At 54.5% G+C, this 15,254-nt stretch overlaps 1 protein-coding gene across 2 annotated transcripts in view; it reads left to right on the forward strand.

Annotated features, from left to right (window-relative positions):
* The first annotated feature begins 1,437 nt into the window (after positions 1-1,437).
* The window catches only part of TNR (tenascin R), a 76,812-nt gene continuing 62,995 nt past the window's right edge, over positions 1,438-15,254 (forward strand). Inside the window, exon 1 of one of the 2 annotated variants that reach the window (XM_030279553.4) lies at positions 1,438-1,666. The gene's annotated coding sequence lies outside the window, so the exon portion shown is untranslated. The remainder of the gene's footprint in view (positions 1,667-15,254) is intronic. The other variant, XM_030279554.4, reaches the window with a different exon arrangement.

The raw sequence follows: 15,254 nt of genomic DNA on the forward strand, positions 1-15,254 counted from the left end.
GAGACCATCCAAAAGTCCCTGTTGGCCTCCTCAGAGAGGTGGGTTTCACTCTGTAGGATGTCTCTGGGAAGGTACAGGGCTCCCTACACATGTAAGTGTGCAGAGCTGAACAGCTCATCACTTACCTACAGAGCTGAACAGCTCATCACTCTTAATGGCCTTTATACTTCTCATTGAGCTTCCATTTTATGGAGGTAGGAGGTAAATTAGGCAATTTACCCAAAGCAGTGTGGGGAAATTGGGACGTGAAATCATATCTGAGGAGTCATGGACCATTTAGGACCGCCTTGTTCCTGTGACTGAAAAAGGTCTGTTTTAACATGCCAGGACAGGAGTCTCTAACCTGAGGAAGTAGCTTGCCAAGAAACCTATCCAAGTTTTGTGCAGAATCAGGTGGAATTGCTCTTCTCAACTTCAGTTCACCAGCTCAGCTCTGAATACTTTCTACTGTCAACAGTGCTACTCATTGTTGAGCAAAAAGCTTTTGGAGGCTTATTACTTTCAATATTCAGGTAGGTTATGATGTTAAAAGGAATTAGAGTGCTCCAAATATGCTGTGGCTACCTGCTCCCTCCTCCCCAGGCAGCTCTGTTCACCTGTCCTGTCATGTACAAGTGATACTCCCACCTCCCAGCTGAGTAACAACATTCTCCCACAAATGCTAATTAAAATGTGGGGGGCCAGGGAGTGTCAGAACCCAGAGTTTTGGGTACTACCCACACCCGTTCTGTGGCATTACAGAATTCCAGAATGGTTTGGGTTGGAAGGGACTTTAAAGACCATCTTTTTCCACCCCTACAAGACCAGGTTGCTCCAAGCTCCATCCAACCTGGCTTTGAACACTTCCAGGAATGGGCAGCCACAGCCTCTCTGAGCAACCTGTGCCAGGGCCTCTCCACCCACACAGGGAAGAATTTTTTCCTAATATCCCATCTAACCCTGCCCCCGGCAGTGGGAACCCATTCCCTCATCTCCTGTCACTCCATAGCCTTGTCCAAACTCCTCTCTTTGGAGCCCCTATAGTCACTGGAATGGGCTTTAAGGTCTCCCTGGAGCCTTTTCTTCCCCAGGCTGTCACAGCAGGGATATCCCAGCCCTCCGACCATTCCTGTGCCCACGCCGACCTGCATCCAGACCCCAGGAAGGCTGAGGTCAAACTCAGTTGGCTGTCACTTATTTTTGCATCCCATTTTCCCCCCTTTCCCCCCGTTCCTTTCTCCCTGCCGTTGTTCCCCGCTCCTCCGGGAGCGCTCCCGGTGCGGCGGGCGGCGGGGGGGGCCCGGGGGCCCCGCGGGCGGTGGGAGGCGATGCCGATGCGGCGGCGGTGCCGCCCGGGTTTGCGGGTGGGATCTTCCCCCGCCTCTGCCCGCTAGGCGGCTGCGTGCGGGAGAGCCCGGAGCGGGGAGCGGAGAGCAGGGGAGAGCAAGGGAAAAAAACGGGGGGCGGGGGGGGGGGGGGAACGAAGCTGCTGAAATTTAAGGAGGGGACGGAGCGGCAGCGAGGCAGTCCCGGGGTCGCTCCTCCCGGCCGCAGCACCCAGAGGGGCTGCCGGTGCCAGGAAGGGCGCCAGGCCAAGCCCGGGCACCCGCGGAGCGGGGCCGCCCCCCGCGCATCCCGGCGGCAGCAGGAGGAGCCGGCCCGGCTCGGCCCGGCCCGGCCCGGCCCGGTGAGTGTCCTCAGCACCGCGGACAGCTCCGCGCTCCGCGCTCCGGCTTCGCGTTCGGCGCTCCGGGCTCCGGGCTCCGCGCTCCGCGCCCGGCTCCGCGCTCCGCGCCCGGCTCCGCGCTCTGGGCTCCGGGCTCCGCGCTCCGCGCTCCGCGGCACCGGGTTCCGCGGGCTGCGCTCCGCGCTCCGCGACGCTGAGCTCCGTGTCACGACTCTGAGCTCCGTGTCTCGGCTCTGAGCTCCGTGTTACAGCTCGGAGCTCCGTGTCTCGGCTCGGAGCTCCGCGCTCCGCGGGCACAGCTCTCCGCGCTCCGCTGCCCCGCGCATCCCAGCCCTGTGCCCTTTGCTCTGTGTCTCTGCTCGGGGCAGGAGGCGCGGAGTTGAGGGCAGAGGGAAGCGGCGGTGGGCAGGGACCCACGATTCCCCGGCCGGCCGCGGGCGGCTGTGCGAGAGGAAAGGGGATATATTGGTTGTTTTTGGGGGGTGGTAAAGGCTGCCTGCACTTTCTGCAAGTTCCTTTTGTGGCTGGTATGAGATTGAGGAAATTTGGATCTGGGCACCTGCGTCATACGGAGACAGTTCGTGGGGGGGGAGGAGGCTCCTTGCTGCATCCTTGCGGGCAGCGCTGGGGGGCTCATTCACACCCTCTCCCCGTCAAACCCCGGCTCCATCTCTCCTTCCCAGCCCGCTCCCTCCCTCCTGCCCACGACTCCCACTCCCCGCGGGGCCGCGGGGGCAGCAGCATCCCCAACTCCGGGAGCTGGGAACAAGCCTGAGCAGCCTCTCCCTCCCTCCCGCCCGCGGCTGGATGCTGCCGGCGAACGCGAAGCCCACCCAGGCTCTGCTGAGCCTTAGCCCGGCTTTCTGCTTCAATTCACCAAAGTTTGAACACGGTTTTTGCCTCCTCTCCCGCCTGCTCAAGCAGCAACGCTGCCTTTCTGTAGAAGAGCTGAGCCCTGGAAGGGGCCATCGCAGAGCTTTGGGCTGAAAGACGCTCCCCGAGCCTGTGCACAGCTGCGACTTTTACAGCCAGGGAGCGGAGCTTGCTTGGCGAGGTCAGCGCTGACGGAGGGGCGGTGGAGCACCTGGAGGAAGGGACGCCGAGGGTGTGTCTGAGGAACGCATTAATTAGGCGTGCTTCATTAGCAGCTGGTGCTAGGGAGGGCTGGCTGTAAGGCCTGGCTTACAGGGTGAACATCCAGCCAAGGATGAAGGGCCAGTTTGTTTCTGGGCTGAGCTTGAGGTTTCCTCTGGGCTCTGGGAGTGAGCTGGCTCTGCGGGCAGGGAAAGGCTGGGCTCCCACGTTTGTGAGGCTGCTTGTGGGGTGCAGAGCCACTCCCCTGGAGAGCTCCCTGCCCTGCCCTCCTAAACTGCTCACAGGGACTCGTCAGGTGGATTTGAGCATCGGCAAGGTGAAGCTTCAGGGACAGTTTGTCACACATAGATCTCTTGCTGCTCTCCTGATGGTGGTGCTCCAAGCTCCCCAATGCCCCTAAAGCAGCTCAGGAGCTGTACTGAGAAGTGGAAAGCAATCCTGTGGGAGCCCTTCCCCGGCACAGCTGCAGCTCTGACTGCTTCACCCACAGCTCCTGGGGGGTAACAGGCACCCAAACCTGCTGGGCTGGGGTGGGCTGGGGGCTGCAGCTCCTGCCTTGGCACAGGCTGTCTGCGGGGTTCCCAGCCCTCTCCTTGCTACTGTCATCTTGCCAGAGCCCTCAGCAAGTGCAATAAAACCCAAGAAAAACGCTAATTAACAAGTACAAGCATGGAGGGTGTAAAGTAGATGTTTAACCTTATTATATAAACAAACATAAAGGAGACATAAATTAGGCAGGGGAAGAAGTCAATTCATCGACGGAACTGCCCAGGCAGAAGAGATAAAGGCAGCAGGAGGCTGCTGAGGGACGGGGACACGATGCAGCCGGCGCCTGTAATCCTCTCGCCTGTTAATTGCACCTGTAATGAGAAGCGAAATGTCAATGGTGTTAGATGCTGCTTCCATCCCTAAGGTGGTCCCAGCCAGAGCAGTCGCATCCTAGAGCCAGGTAAAAATCCCAGAGAGGGTAAAATCCGGGACTGCTTGGATGCTCCCAGAGTGCCAGCCCAGTTTGCTGGCTGGAGTTCCCGGGAGCTGGCTGCTGAGTTCAGTGGCAGAAAGTGCTGGAAGCTCTGCAGGACCTGACAGCACCACTGCTTCCTGCTCTTCTTCCCTCACCCACCCCACTGCACAAGAAATACAATAAGGAAATCAGAAGGGGTGGGGATAGGAAATGAGAAAAAAAACAACAACAAAATACAGGGCAGGTTTAGCAGGTGCCATTTGTCATTTGTCTGTCTCTTGTTCTGGAAGGGGTTTTCCCCTCGTCATTCTCATAGCCCACAAGGCAGGTCCAGTCCCCTTTACCAATGTGCCTGGAATGAGTCCTGGGATGCCCAGCACCATTTCAGCTGACTTTTAGTTAAAGATTTTCAGCTGCCTCCACTCCCACAGCCCCAGGGGGAGGTGCTCCAGCTGGGTTCCGTGGGCATGGAAAGGGCATCTCCCCTCCATCATCCCTGCCACTGCCTAGCCAAAGGAATGTCAGGGAGTGAGCCCCTTCCCACTGGGAAACCGTCAAAGGAGCATCCTTCCTTGACAAAATCTCAGCACCAAACATCCCATCCACAGGCTGAGACCCCCTCTCCTCCTGTGCCTTCCTACTTCCCCCAGCTTGTTGTCTTCATCTCAGAGCTTGATTTAACTTTCCCTTTATAATTAGCCATCACAATTTCTCCTGGCAGTTCCTTGGTGAAGCCCAGGTAATTGTTTGGTTCTTTCCCTCCCCCCTCACCTTTATTTTCCTTGATACTTTCAAATGTCAAAGCCTGGTATTTCCGCAATTTCCATCCCCAGGGCAGGCACCTTGGCAGGGTGCAGGCAGCAAAGCCATCTCCTGGCTTCCAGCAGCTGCCTTCAGTAAAACACAGAGCTTTTAAAAAGCCACCATGGTGAGCTTGTCCTGCTGGCACATGAGCATCTGGGATGGCAAAGGTGGGGAAAAGAGGAGCAGGTGGGAATATCAGAGCTTGTGGGTGTCACATGTCCCATCTCCTCCTCCCCCTTCTGTGGGGTTTGGTACTCTGTGGGTGGTCGCTGACAGATTTACTGGTGGGACAATGACAATCCCAGGGATGCTAAATTCTCCCCTCATGCTCCCTGGGGTGGCTGGGGTTTAAGAAAGGGTCTGAATTCCCCCCCAAATCACCATAAGAAGGACAGAAGAGGTGGAAATGGCAGCTGAGGTCCCTTTCCCTAGGCAGGCTGGTGAGCAGAAATCTTCATCCGAAGATTTTCCTTCTGAGCTGTTTGATTTTGTGGGCAGCGTGACCCAGGACGTGCTACAGACCATCCCAGCACCAACCTCCCACCCCTCCCTGCCTCTCTCTCCCCCCCACCCCCAGATTTATTACTAAATAAACACTTTTGGGGAGGGAATTTCTGTCCCCCCTCTCTTTCCTCAAGGTGGATGGAGCTCCAGCAAGTCACCATGGGAAGATGAGATTTGGAGCCTGTTACCAGTCTGTGGTAGTGTGGATCACTGCTAGAGAAATTATCCAGGGGTGTTTAACTGGCACCTGGGTGCATGTGGGATGTTCCTTTGGCCCAGCCAGAACTCTCTCTCCTGTTGGAGGTCACAAATCCCACACACACCGGGGAAATGAAATGCTTCTAGATACTACAAGTGTAGGAAAGTCCTTTGGTAATGGCTGTTCTCCTGAAGAAGGGTTTGGGGGAGGTGAGGGATTTGCTCTCTCCTTCCCTTTCGCTCATGAGAGCCATCACAAGAGGGAGAAGTTAATTCAGCTCTTCAGGGCAGCTCCCTCCTCTTTCCCCCACTCATTTGGGAGGAATGTCCCACTTGAGACCACGCAGGGCTGAAGGCTGGGGGTGCAGCTGGGGGGTGCCTGGCAGCAGAAGGGCTCTGCTGGGTGCTGGCTCTGCTCTGAAGTGCAAATATCCTCCCTGGTGGAAGGAAAAGGCCTGGCATCATGGGACTTGTGGCAAGGTCCCCGGGGGAAGCTGCTCTGTTTGCATCAGCTGGAGCACATGGCTGGCTGCTGTAATTGCTCTTCCTTGGCCTGGCTGCCTGGGATTTGAGAATTGATTGACGAGTCAATACTGATGCATTTGTAAATCTGCTGGTGGATTGGGAGGAGGCCCTGGGGGATGGCTGCCCCCACCAAGCCAGCATGGGAGAGGCTGGGCTTTGGCTTCTCCATCTCCTGGCTAGCAGGGGAGGTGACCCCTGAGCCCTGCCCACCCCTGGCTGTGGGGGAGCAGGATGGATGAGCTGCAGGAGGAGCAAAGCAGCTCCTGGATCTCACAGCCCCTCATGGTCCCCACTGGGGGGATGGAGCTGGAGCTCCATGCCCTCCGTCATGTTCCTAGAGCTTCATCTCCAGCGAGGAGATGTTTCCTAGCGAAGTCCTTGAAGTGTTTCCCTGATGGGAAACAGTTTCCTTGGTTTTGGCAGATACCATGTTAGTCAGCAGAAATCACCAAAAATGTGGATTCCTAAAGTGCGCTGTTTATTTTCCTCCTTTTTTTTTTTTTTTTTTGGTGGATGAGCCCTCTAATCCCCGTGGGGTTTTGTAGCCTCGCTCGGTTGGTCGCAGTCAGGAATAGGTCCTGTCGATGGAGCACACCCGTGTCCCTGCTGAATAACACGGGGACAAGCAGGGAGCTTCACCCGAGGCGATTTTGGCTGCTCCCACTGCAGACGGCTCAGCGTCCCTGCAGGGAGAGTGTGGCTCGTAATTAAAATGCAGATTGATTTCATTCGATCTGCTTGTTGTCCCTTGGGGATGCCAGGGACACATTTGTCGTGGGGGATCAGTGTCCTGCCCGGCCCGGCCAGTCCCTCCCGTGCCCACAGCCCTCACATAATGCGTGTTGCTCCTATTTGCAGACAGACTTAAAAGAAAATCCCTCTGCAAAGCATCAGCATTAAACTCGTCTTTAATTACACAGCTAATTTATTGTGTGGCACTAGTAACAATGTAAACCAGGCAAACGGCTGCGAGATAGCACGCCGAGAATTGCCTCATTTGGTAAATAATTTTAACTTAAGTAATTATTTCCTGCAAGGGGGAGGATGCTGGGAGCACCCTGGGGGCTTTTCTGGCCGCAGGAGGGATGAGCTGGGTAATTCCTCATTAATTACTCGGTGCTGTCGTGGCCTCGTCCCCACATCTGACACGCACCCATCACCCCGTGCACCCCAGGACAACCTCGGGGTCCCCGGAGGTGCTTTCAGTGCTGCCCATGGAAGCCACTGGCAGCACTCCTGGGCAGAGGTTGGTTGGGTTTCCTTCGGGTTTTTATGATTTTTATTCTTTTCCTCTGCAATTGTAACCCATCTGCTTGTCATGTTATTGAGGCAGCATCCCCTTTTGCTGGCCTTGCTTAATGAGGACTAATTGCAGTGGGACACTGATGAGGGGCAGGACTCTCCTCCACTGGTGCCTGGCAGTGGCTGAGCCAGAGGTGCGCGGTGCTCCAGCATCCCTGGTACCTGACTGCCCACACCCTGAAGTCCTCCAGTGACGTTTTTCCTCTCTCTCAGCCCCTAAATTATCAGGCTAGCTCAGAGATACAAGGCCTTGAGGGGAGGAACATTAGGAGATGGCAAAGATTTCCAAAAGAGGCTCTCACCCCGATGTAGTTGTCCAGCTCTTTTTATTGCATGGTCTGAGGGAAGAGTGGGGGGAAAAAGAGTGACCAGGAAGGGACATCCCCTGTCAGAACCCCAGCCTGGTTCAGGGGTTCTGTGTGGTGGAAAAGTCTCTCCTCCAACCTGTGCTTCCAAAGAAAACTCAGCAGCCTCTTGTTGTTCGGTCTCAGGGCAGTTTATTGCAAGTTCTCTAAAAGATTTTCTTCTCTGGCTGCTGTGGTTTGCTCACAGCTCAGGCAGAGGCACACACACACCCTGACATCCTCTCTGACTCCCGACTGCTTCTTCTCTCCCCCTGCCCAGGGCTGCTGCTGTCTTTTATATGGTACATTACGTGTTACATGGGTACAGTTTTTCCCCAGTGCCTATTACCTATATTAAATGGTGCTTTTCTATCTTTTATATGGTACATTACGTGTTACATGGGTACAGTTTTTCCCCAATGCCTATTACCTATATTAAATGGTGCCTTTCTACTCTAAACCAATCTGTGAGTGCCAACATCACCAAGAACATGGAGGTAAGGAAGAAGAAAGAGGAGAAACAGGACCGGCCCACTTTCCTCCATCTTAAACCCTCTGACCCCCATGTACAAAGTAAAACCCCCCCCTGTACAGGTGTTAAAACCCCCTTGTACAACACTAAAAAATCCTTCCCTCTACTTTATAACTACTTCTACTATAACATCTAAATTTTGTGACTTCTTGTTCTTCCTGCAAGGTTGGTAAATCATTCCATGGCTCAAACCCAAAATCACAGCTGTTTCCAGCTGCCTGCCAGGGTCTCAAATGCTTCTGACCTGGGCCTGGAACCTCCAAAAATATCTGAGGGACAGTTTGAGTTCCAACAATCGCCTTATCTAGGCTCTGGACAGGGAGGGCTCTTTTGGCTCTCTGCCAGCCCTGTTGGGCTAGAAGAAGGGGTCCAGGTTTATGTGATCAGTGTCACAGGGGTCCTGGGAAATGGGGAAGCATGGCCTGAGCGCACTGTAACTCTCCAGCTGCCTCACTTTCTGTAGGAAACATGTTTCGATGGAGCTGCCGCGTTTATGTTTTCTCCCCTTGTCCTCCTCTCCAGCTCATCCTGCTCGCCCTCCTCCCCTGGCTCCGTCCCGGTCCCCCCCAGCCCTCCCCGGCTCTCCCTGGCTCCGACCTTTTCCTTGGCCGGGCTCGTTGAAAAGCGCCATTGATGCGCTGGGCGCTGGTGTGCAGAGTCTCTCTCCGGCTGCCCTCCGCAGATGGGCACCGCGCTCAATCCTCGTCCTGTTCTCCGCCGGGGGGTGACAATGAACTCGGGCGCCGCGGAGAGCCGGAGAAAGAGCCGCTCTGTGCTCCGGGAGACAGCCCCGTCCCCGGGGGCCAAAATAACTCCACTTGTTTTATTTATCGACTCCGGGGGGACGGGCTGTGAGTGGCATACAGATGTTGGCACAGCTGGCCCTGCCAGCCCGACGTGCCTGGGGCCGGTCCCGTGCGGAGCAGGGGATGCTCTGCAGCGGCTGTGCCTCGGCATCCCCCTCGGAGCTCGAAACGCTCCTGCAGGGTGTTTTAGAATAAAACCGAGGGCTATGGGCATCTCTGTGGCCAAGCCCCAGGGAGCCTCCAGCTGCCAGGATCCCGACCCTCCCCTGGCCTGGTACCCCAGTGATGCTCACACAGAGCTTGGGCCAGCTCAGCTTGTGCTCAGCAGCTCCAGAGTTTGCAACAGGGAAGGAAAGTCCGTCTTCATCGGGTGTGTGCACACACAAAATGAAATGCCAGGTGATAGAAGCTGATTTTCTCCTCCTGCCTCCCCACACTAACACAGGCTCCCTGCCTCCCTCTCTCCCTCTCCTCCCTCTCTGCTCTCCCACGAGTGAATTGGATTAGTCACCTTCTTAATTAACTGTGCTGGTGTGAGCTCTATTAGGTATTAAATGTTTGTCACAATCCAATTTAAAAAATCCATCCAGCAGGGCAGGGTTTGGGAGGCACTGGGTGGTTGCAGCTCTCGCTCTGGGGCTCGGAGGAGTGAAGCTGAGCGGGACTGGGGGGACTGGGGGTGTAACTCCACCCCCACCCCTGGATTCTGGATACCTCAGAGGCTTGTTTTGCCTTTGGGAAACGTCATCCCAGCCCTCTTAGCAAGGGATAGACACAAGGCTGGCACCCCAAGGAGAGGCAGAAGTGTCCCCATGGCAGCCCCAGGCCCCCCCGAGCAAGTGCTGGTTGAAAACCAGGATGGAGCTGGGTGCCAGTCCCTGCTGGAGCTGGGGCCCATGGGCTCTGGCTGGCAGCAGGGTGCCTGGCAGCACCAATGGGGCTGAGCTGGGCCAGCCCAGCCTTTTGGGGGATCAGGGCTGCCTTGATGATCCGTTCTGGGGGGGGAGATGGCACCAGCATCCTCAGCAGCGAAGGCAGCGTTCCTTTTGAATGAACAGCCACACTGGCAATGAATGAGCTTCAGCTTCTGCTTTAGAACCAGCCCAGCTCCTGAGAATGGGCACAGCTCATCCTCCTGCAGCCCCAGCCCGGGCCAGGCCCCTCTCCAGGGCATGTTCCCCACAGGAGATGTCCCAGGCTCTGCAGCTCATGGTGTGTCTTCATCGCTTCTCAGCTCTTTTATCTTTTCCTCAGTCTCCTAGACAGTTTCTAATCCATAACAAACTTTCACCTCTCATCTTAGTTCCCTTAATAGCCTCTGCAGGAGGACTTTATTAAAGCCTGGTGGAAACTCTGAATTCATTACAGCTCCTTATGCTCCATCACATATGCTTTGCTGGTTCCCTCGGGTCAGGGCTTGGTAGTTTATATGGGCCCTACAGAGCACTTGGGCTTGTTTCTTCCTAGCCCAGATTATTATTTATACTTTTATGTCTCTGTTAATTATGTCTCATTAATTATTTATTATTATAATTGAATTTGTTTTATCCCTGCATTGAATGGTGAGGCTTACTGGGCTGGGATGCTTCCCAGCAACACCCTGTATGTGTTTTGTCATAGAGGAGGTGAACCACTGACTGGACAGGTGAGCAAAGCATCATTTTGTGCAGCAAATTCTGTGTTGTTCAGCATTTTGGGTCTAAAAAAAACCTCTTGAGTGAATCCTGTAGGTACCCAGGGAGTCTCAGCATGGGTCACACACCTCATTCATGAAGCCCTGATGCATTCCAGGAGGGGTGACCACCACAGGGAGCACCACATTTGCAGCAGTGGCAAAATGTCTAATCCCTTTAAATTCCTCTTCATCGATTGTGGCTTTACAGCTAAATCCCTCGCTGCAGAGACTCAGCAGCTTCCCCATGGCCAGTGCATTATCAGCCTGGGGGGCTCCAGCAGCACAGCACGGCTGCACCTCGCTGCTGTCCCTTCCAGGGCTGCTGGCAGGGCCCCCACAGCCTTGATTTCCAGCCTGCAAGGGGAGTGTTTGCACAGGCCCAGCAGGAGGGGAGGGATGCAGGGCTGTTGGGATGGGGCACTTGCCTGGGGGAGCAGCTGGAAGGGGTTTGTCTTCCAGGGGGCAGCGTGGAAGAGACCAGGGGGATTTACAGGTTCCTCATATCACACGTCTTCTTCAGGTGTCACATCTCCCATCCAGTCCTGCCTCCACTCTGAGGCACATCCCCTTCCCCGAGAGGGAGGGCAGGGCTGGGGGTAGGGGGGCTTTGGAGGTTATTGATTCCCAGAGCAAAGAACGTGCTGCTCTGGAGGAGTTTTTCTTTCCAGCAATCAATGGGGATGTGTTTATCAGGAAACCGTGTTTGACCCGGCCAATGTTTTACTGATGTAAACAAAGCTGGGGAGACGGATGGGGGGAGAACAGATAAGGAGGGTTGGCAGAGGAGAGGCAGTGTGGAGATAAGGAGGTGTCCTGCCTTTCCCTGCTCAGGACAGCAGCAGCAGGGGCATGAACCCACCCTGAGCTTTGCATGGCCCCCTGTTAGTGCTGGACAGGGCTGGGTACTGGTGGGCAGCATCACCGCCTGCCTCAGTGCCATGCCTCCATCCAGGCAACTCCTCAGAGAGCAGCAAGTTGATTTCCTTAAATTAGCAAGAGTGCAGGCAGGGGAAGGAGCAGGGGGCAGGTTTCCATAGAAATGGGAGCTGGCAGCAGAGGTGGTGAAGGCAGAACAGGCAGCGTGAGCCCTGGCAGGGGTGATGCTCTGCCCTGCCCCTCACTCCAAAGAGAGGGCTTGCAGTTGTGTGTATTATTTAAGCAAAAATTAATCTCTTTGTGATGGAAGTGTTCTTACTCCTGATGCTTTGGTAAAGGATTTTCTCTTCTTCCTCCGTAGTTTCATTCATGCCACAAGAGCCTCAGGAATGACAAGAGGCAAATGCCCAGCCTCAAAATGTTGTGTTGGGAATGAAAGCAGGCAGTGGGTTTGGAAAAAAGAGCAGTTTCAAATGTCAGGGGAGTTGGTGTGATGAGGATGTGGTTAACAGAGGGCGGCCAGGCCGGCAGGTTAATGTGCCTACCCTTTGCAGAATGAACCAGGGGACATTTAATGACTCTAAAGAGCAAGGGCTGGGGTTTATGTCTGGTCTTAAAAAAGCCTGTTAAATCCCAGGCAATCTCTCACTCATCCATACCCCAGCCTCAGACCTTGTATCCTCCTGCCTGGGAGCAGAGCTGCCTCAGACCAGCCCTTGCATATCCCGTTCACATCCCAGTGCAGCTGCAGGAGAAACCCTCCTGAGGGATCCCACGGGGGCAGAGCAAGCTCCAGCTGGGAAAAGCAGATTTCAAACCCCACGGGGACACTGCCCACGCAGCACCGTGAGCATCCCGCTGACAGCACGTGGCAGTGGGGAAGGTGCATGCTCCATTCAGCTGGGACAGAAGCACTCCTCCCTGCCCAGAGCCAGATAGAGCAGGGCAGAGACGGAGCTGGTGGTGCCACAGGAAGAACGAAGCATTGTCCTGGCTTTGCACACAGCTGCAGGAGGGCTGGGTGTGCTGTGGCTGCACATCTGTGTGCTGCTGGCAGCTCCCTCCTGCCAGGCTCCTGTGCAGCCTGCCTGCGTTGGGGGGGATTTCAGGAGACCAGGCAGTGGCCCAGGGATAAGGATCCTTGCATTTGCAGCCCTGGCCCTGCCCTGGTGATGTGCAGCAGGATTTGGGGCAGGGTGACAATGCCACTGCCGTGTGCAGTCAGGGGCCAGCCCTGCCCGTCTCCCCCGGGCTGCTCCTATCCCACAGTGCTGATTTGAAGCCATCCAGCCCTGAGTGGACGCCCAGGTATCCCCATGCTGGGAAGGACCCCACCCACACCCCAGCAGGAGAGAAGGAACCCCCCAAACCACCCACAGACAGTGCTGGCACACCCATCACTCCTCTGCTGTGGCACACACAGCCCGTGCCAGCCTGGCCCTGATGGCTCCTTAATAAAGTGACATGAGGCCACCAGGCACGGTGGGTTGGCGCTGGCAGCTTCTGTTTCCAAGCCTCCAGGAGTTTGGGTCCCGCAGCATCAGTGCAGGCAGACCTGTGGTTGAATTTTGGCCTGCCACACCCAGCCCTGGGCCAGTCCTGCATCAGCTGGAGAAGGCAGCAGGGAGCCCAGGCTGGCTCCTGGCGCTGGGGCAGGCAGCACATCCCCCTGCTGGGGTCTGCACTGCTCCTGCTTCTGCCAGGGAGGAGGCACTGGGGCACCTGCAGGGCTGGCCCAGAGGAGCTGCTGAGTTTCAGCTCAGCATGGGCTCCCTTCCTCCCCAAAATAAGTGTATTTGTGTGGTGCCACGCCACAGAAAACAGCAGGCTTCACCATTTACCTGTTCAGTGCCAGCACTGGGGTCATATTAAACAGGACTCCAGCAGACTTAAATCTCTGGAGTACAAATTGCCCCCAAGCTGGGGATGCTTTCTTGAAAATTATTTTCCCTTTCAAGTACTTTTTGCCCATGAATGTGTACACCTTTCTAACCAAACTGGGGGAAAATCTCTGTGTTTCTTTAGGGAAAGAGACTGGCTGCAGCCACATCAGTTGCTCTGTGTACCTGGGCCCAGCAGCATCATGCCCACAACCATAAATCACCCTCCCAGAGGGAATCTGCCTTCCCAACCCCAGGCAATTAGTATTTGCCTCTCATCCCGATGTGCCAAGGTCTTTTATTCCCACTAATCTTTTATCCTCTCTTGTTATCCCCTTTGTGTCTAATCCTCTCTCAAATCCCACTAAGCTGCTGACGTGGCTGTGCCCAGACCCTGACAGCCATCCAGGGATGAGTCCTGCATCCGAGGCCGGGATGTTTTGGGATGCTCTAGACTATAACCTGTAACTCAGGAGGGATCACCTTATTAGGCTAAAAATTAAACTGGGGTGAAAAATCAGCTTATTGTGGGTATTTCCTCCTGAATCCTGCAGACAGCTGTAGAAATACCTTCCCTGCCAATCGATCCAGATGAGAGAGGCACCAGTGCAGTTAGTTGCTGCCTTTGGTTCCATCCTGAGGGCTCAGTAACACCCCAATTTGACCAGGGAAGGGGAACCTCTTGCCTTTCTGCATCTCCTGCAGGGCTTTGCAGAGGGGAAAGCTCTGGGCTGGCTGGAGCTGGGACTGTCCCAGCCCGGGTCCAGCATGGCAGTGCCACTGCAACCTCGTGACACCGGCGGGTACCAGCCTTCCCCAACCATCACCCACAGGAACCTGCATCCTTTTTTCTCCTTTCCTTTTTTTCCTTGTGGTCACTTGGAAAAAAATTATTTAATGCAAAGATGGGAGGGGGAAAAACAACCCAGAATCATTCATTTATGATGTGTTAGTGGTGCATTTGACATGTCCCAAGCCCACGGCTGCAAGTGCCTCCCCACCGCAGGCAGCAGCGTTGGCTGCCCCTCGTTCCTCGGCAATTGTTGGAACTCAGAATGTCCCTCAGACGTTTTTTGAAGTTCCAGGCCCCGGTCAGAAGCATTTGAAACCCTTGCAGGCAACTAGAAACAGCTGTAATTTTAAGTTTGAGCCATAGAATGATTTACCAACTTTGCAAGAAGAACAAAAAGTCACAAAAATTTAGATGTTATAGTAAAAGTAATTACAAAATAAAAAGAAGAATTTTTTAGTGTTATACAGGGGGGTTTTAACACCTATACAGGGGTTTTTTTACTTTATACATAAGAGTCAAAAGTTTTAAGATAGAGATTTTAACCAATCCTATCCTTCCTCTTTCTTCTTCCTCACCTCCTTGTTTTTAGAATATTAGCACTTACAAATTAGTTTAAAAAAAAAAAACATTTAATATAAATAATAAATATTAAAAAATAAAATAAACATTTATCACATAATATACCATATAAAATTGCAACAGCCAAGAGCAAAAAAAGAAAGTAAAAAATCAAAGAACAAAAAATGTCAGACATGTGTGTGCCTCTACCTAAACTACTAACCAAACTGCAGTAGCCCAAAAAACCAATCTTTTCAATAGCTTACAATAAACTACCTTAAAACCAAACAACAAAAAACTAAGTCTTTCTTTAGAAGCACAAGTTAAAAAAGAAACTTTTCCACCGCACAAAACCCCTAAACCAAACCTCAATTCCATCAGGCCTGTTAATTATTGTATTTTCATTCCCGGCCTTCCTCCCTGCAGCCCAGCGGCGCATCCCTGTCAGGGGCAGCGTAATGAGGGGGCTGCAGCTGAATGCCAACATCCCCATTTCCCGAATTTCCCGGGAATTGGCACGGCGGGGGAGCAGCGCAGCTCAGCCGCCCTGACTCGTGACTCTGGGGCTCAATAATCGTTCCCTGGACTCCTCGGGGCCATGGGGGTGAGAGGAGATGTCCCCTGGGATGGCCACGGGGCACACACGTGGCTGTGGTGGCCCCAAAAAGGCTCTGTGGGGTTTTCCCATCCCAGGCAAAGCCTGCAGGCAGGGCAGGGGTGCTGAAGTTGGTG

The sequence above is a fragment of the Taeniopygia guttata genome, chromosome 8 (genome assembly GCF_048771995.1).
Source record: "Taeniopygia guttata chromosome 8, bTaeGut7.mat, whole genome shotgun sequence".
Lineage (NCBI taxonomy): Eukaryota > Metazoa > Chordata > Aves > Passeriformes > Estrildidae > Taeniopygia > Taeniopygia guttata.